Raw genomic sequence first — 5223 nt, 5'->3', positions numbered from 1 at the left:
GCTCCGAGGAGAGGAGGGGCGCGGAGGGCGCGCGGCGGAGGAGGAAACAGGCGGATCCTGCCTCTCGGCGCCGCGCCCTCTTGGCTCCTCCTTGCGCAGCTGAAAGAAGCCGAGGAGAGAGAGGGGGACGAGGGTTGCCATGTGTCCTCTTTTCCCAGGACGCGCCCTCTTTTTCCGAGGGGTGAAATCGAAGACAAAGCGCATCTGTTTGCTTTGGATGGCCGACGCAGCGTCCTCTTTTGGGGGAGGCTCTTTAAAAAAGATGGCAACCCCCAGAAATCGCAGCAGTTAGGGTGCAGGTTGAATCGCAGGACCAGTTATGCAATGCCCCGAGCCGCTTATTTCCTTATTTCTTTATTTCATGAAGTGTATACCTACACTGCTTTATGTCTTTTTTTTAAAAAAGAAGAAAGCTCAAAGTGGTTTGCAAAAGATAAAAAAGCAAAACCGAGAATAAATAAATATTTTTTATTTATACCCCGCCCTTCCCGGTTCAGAAAACCGGACTCAGGGTGGCTAGCAACAAATTTAAAACACTTAATTGATGCAAAAAAAAACACACAAAAAACAGCATAAAATACAGTATAAAATGTGAATAACAATAAATTCAGAATTCAAAAATCAATTTAGGGGGGAAATCCATGCAATAAACATTAGATGATCACCAGGGCTAGCTGGATGACGGGGATGGAGATTCTCCTTCAGGTTGTTGTAGTAAGTGCCACACTTTTAACATGGGGGGGGGGGGGTTGAAGGTGCTGGTACTGTGTAACCTTGAATACCCCCAGAAAAAGGCACTGCTAGAACAGATTAGAATTACTTCCACTTTCTAAGCCCCTGAGTAGGCATGTCTGGGTGCAGACTTTGGTCTTTCAGATTTCTGCAGCGTCCTGTGCGAGGCCAACAATCAGCACCTTCCATTCTGCTCCATTCACTATGTTGCAGTTGTGGCACCCTGCGGCCCCCCCTAGGCTCAGCACCCAGGGCGGGGGAAGCAGTCGCACTGCCCGAAATCCGCCTCTTGCATGTCTGAACAGTTTTGTGTGTGTGGTATCTTTGTGTGTGATCTATACCAGGTGTTAGTTTCTGTTTTGCCACTGAGCAGCTGCTTGGAGTCACAGGACTCTGTTTACATTCCTAGGATTCCATACTATTGAAAGTTTCACGGGAGAGGAGACAGGATGTGATGTAGTGGTTTCCTGCTTCCTTTGCTCCTTTGTTCCTTTGTTCAGTTGCTCTCTGCTTCCATAGAGAGAAGATGTCTTTTCTGACTGCGTAGCTTAGAAATAAAACTCTTTACAATGTAGCCCAAACCTCTCGTCTCTTTCCTGTGCTGAAAACTCTGCTGAAGAATGTGCCTTGGAGCCTTATCAAAGGCTCAGGTCATTAAACACGTTGGGAGGCGATTCCAAAGACTCGGGGGAAGAAAATGAGCTTTATCAGCTTGGCCGAGCGGAGATCTCAACACCAGGCACCCCTAACCTTCGGCCCTCCAGATGTTTTGGACTGCAATTCCCATCATCCCTGACCACTGGTCCTGTTAGCTAGGGATTTTGGGAGTTGTAGGCCAAAACATCTGGAGGGCCGCAGGTTGGGGATGCCTTATCTATACCATCGCATACGTGAAAAGTAACTTTGATGCACTGATAATTAACTAAGCCACTTCCTGGCTTGTTAAAAATTCTGGAGAGGGAGCCATGGAGGTCTGTTGCAGGACAACCAGCAAAGAAGGTAAGGAGAGAGTTGCTATCGAGCCCAACATCCTTTTTCCCCACAGAAGGGAAGCTGGTGCCTATGGGAAGCCCATGTTCAAAGAGAAGATAATACAGTGGTACCTCAGGTTACATACGCTTCAGGTTACATATGCTTCAGGTTACAGACTCCGCTAACCCAGAAATAGTGCTTCAGGTTAAGAACTTTGCTTCAGGATGAGAACAGAAATTGTGCTCTGGCGGTGCAGCGGCAGGAGGAGGCCCCATTAGCTAAAGTGGTGCTTCAGGTTAAGAACAGTTTCAGGTTAAGTACGGACCTCTGGAACGAATTAAGTACTTAACCCGAGGTTATGAATTCATTCGGTCTCTCTGTCTCTCACACTCACTCACACACACACATGATCTACAGTGGTACCTCAGGTTACATATGCTTCAGGTTACATACGCTTCAGGTTACAAACTCCGCTAACCCAGAAATATTACCTCGGGTTAAGTACTTTGCTTCAGATTGTGAACAGAAATCGTGCTCCAGCGGCGCAGCAGCAGCAGGAGGCCCCATTAGCTAAAGTGGTGCTTCAGGTTAAGAACAGTTTCAGGTTAAGTATGGACCTCTGGAACGAATTAAGTACTTAACCTGAGGTACCACTGTATAGTTAATCGCTGCTAGGGTTAAAAAACATCAAAGCCATTAAAGGAGAAAATTTCTGTTGGAGTTGAAGATGGTTACAGGTTTAACAACAGAAGGCAGCTTACAAACAGGAGGAACCATTCTGAAAGAAACCAACATTTGGTTGACAAATGAGACTGAATTCATTGCAGTCAGGGGATGATTTAGCTCTGCAGCCAGTACCCCATAGGACATTGCACTAGTCGAAAGTAAACTAAAGGTTGCTTTGCAGATTTGTTTATTATAGTCCTTCAAGCTGTTTACTTTTAATTTTTCCTACGCTTTCTTTTCTCAGTATGTCCTAAACATGGTTGCTAGGTTATTTGACCAGAACGATTGACGCACGTTGGGAAATACAGATTGTTCATTGTAGTTCTTCATGTTGTTGATTCCCTGCCCTTCTTTTGGTTTCCTTCTTCCATAAGTTCTAAACATATTTGACCAGAAAAGATTGATGGTGGATTGCAATATGCACAAAAGGTCAAGACATGTTTTGATGGAACTCTGTTCTAGGAACGTTGAGGTTGCTCAGAAGTTTATCGGGGAATCTCAAAGAAAGGGGCATTAACAGAAGACAAACTTCACAGAAAGTCAGTTTCCCCAGCCAGAGCTACCGGTATTTTTCTAGAAGAAGAAGAAGAGTTTGGATTTGATATCCCGCCTTTCACTCCCCTTCAGGAGTCTCAAAGCGGCTAACATTCTCCTTTCCCTTCCTCTCCCACAACAAACACTCTGTGAGGTGAGTGGGGCTGAGAGACTTCAAAGAAGTGTGACTGGCCCAAGGTCACCCAGCAGCTGCATGTGGAGGAGCGGAGACGTGAACCCGGTTCCCCAGATTACGAGACTACCGCTCTTAACCACTACACCACACTGGCTCTCTCTTTCTAGAAAAAGAGGTGCTGGAACTCACCATGAATGCCTCTCTTGTTCTCTTATCATGGTAATGGCGCCCACCTGAGAGATGTTGGAACTGAGTTCCGGTGAGTTCTGTCTGAAAAAAAGCCCTGTAGCCTACTTTACCTGCAATATTTAACTGCAGAGGACAGGTGTTTTCTGAGATGCAGTGTCAGACCATGTAAGGCAATGTTGAGGCCAACACTCCACATAAACATTATTATTATTATTATTATTATTATTATTATTATTATTATTATTATAGCATTTCTATACTACATTACCTTTTTATGAAAAAATCTCAAAGCTGTTTGCAACACGTTAAAACACCAAACACAACAATCCAGAATAAAATGGTTCTGAAGAAAATCAAATATAAAGCATGCATTCAAAGCAATGCAATTAACAGGAAACTAAAAGATTCTCTTAAAGATTTCAAAACAAAACATGACAGAGGCGGCCAACTACCAAAAGCATATTTAACACAGAAAAGTTAGCAGCAACAACTATCATAAACATTTTAAGAGAAAACATTAGTAAAGGAAGTCAGATCTAAAATGCACATTTCAAACAGCCTAACTAACAAGGGAATGAAATATTATCTCAGCCATAGAAGATATCTGCTGCTGTTGCTGCCATTGCTGAAAATGGTGGCTTGTGGCAGGAGGTGTGAAGCTCAGGCTCAGTGACCTGGGTCTGCACAAAGAGGCAGCCAAGAGGGTCTTTATCAGGGCCGGATTTAGGTTTGATGAGGCCCTCAGCTACTGAAGGTAATGGAGCCCTTTCTATGTCCAGCTGTCCTTTGTCAACAACAATTTGTTGCTGCTTTTTGTGTTGAATATGTTAAGTTGTGGACGAACATATTAGACGACACAGCAATTCTTCAAACAACTCTTGTTTATTCAGAGGCCAGAACTGAACTGAACTGAAGAGCTCAGTCAGCCTGCTTATACAGAGCTCCAGAACAACGTAACTGTAGCAACTTTCTAAAACTATCCAATCACTGAACGTCACTTTCGATCCTTCATTTGCATAACTATCTACAGTATCCCCCTGCTGGCCCAGGGTGAGAACTTCAGTACATAACAGAATATATGCTATATGGTAATTTATGGACCTAATAGGTATCTAAAGCCATTTGCCCATGTTGCTGTGCAACCAGTCCATGCAGAATGTAGGCACCCTATATATAGAAAGGAGCAAACCAGCGATATTTGAGGGAGCAGGCTAGCAGGCAGGGCCCATGACTTACATCAGAGGAGCCTACATAACACGAAACACTGTTGCTGTATGTAGGTTTTGTTTTATTTCTATGGGAAAGCGCGCCTTGGTTTTGGAACGCTTTGGTTTTGGAGCAGGCTTCCGGAATGGGTTAAGTTTGAGAACCAAGGTACCACTGTATATAGAAATGAGCAAACCAGTGATATTTTAGGGAACAGGCTAGCAGGCGGGTCCCACTACTTACATCAGGCATAGGCAAACTCGGCCCTCCAGATGTTTTGGGACTACAACTTCCATCATCCCTGCCCACTGGTCATGTTAGCTAGGGATGATGGGAGTTGCAGTCCCAAAACACCTGGAGGGCCGAGTTTGCCTATGCCTGACTTACATCGTAGGAGCCTACACAACACAAAACACTGCTGCTGGATGTAGGTTTTATTCTATTTGTTTTTTATCTTATATTTTGGAAATGTACATCCAGGTGTTTTTGTCTTTAAATTTTTTGGGGGGCCCAAGAGAGTGGGGCCTTAAGCTATAGCTTGTTTAGCTTATATGTAAATCCAGCACTGATCTCTGTCCTCTTCGGCAACCTCAGCTTTTGCAGCTGGAGTCAGTCCGGGTGCTGCCCTCCCGGGCCAGGTGGGGAAAGGCTTGCAAGGCAGCCAAGATGGTAAACCCTGAAAAAAATGCTATTTTCAGCACTGAGGAAGAAGAAGACGACTAGTTTAT

Source organism: Podarcis liolepis (assembly GCF_965112155.1).
Source record: "Podarcis liolepis genome assembly, chromosome: 17".
Classification (NCBI taxonomy): domain Eukaryota; kingdom Metazoa; phylum Chordata; class Lepidosauria; order Squamata; family Lacertidae; genus Podarcis; species Podarcis liolepis.
Note: the sequence above shows the minus strand (reverse complement) of the source record.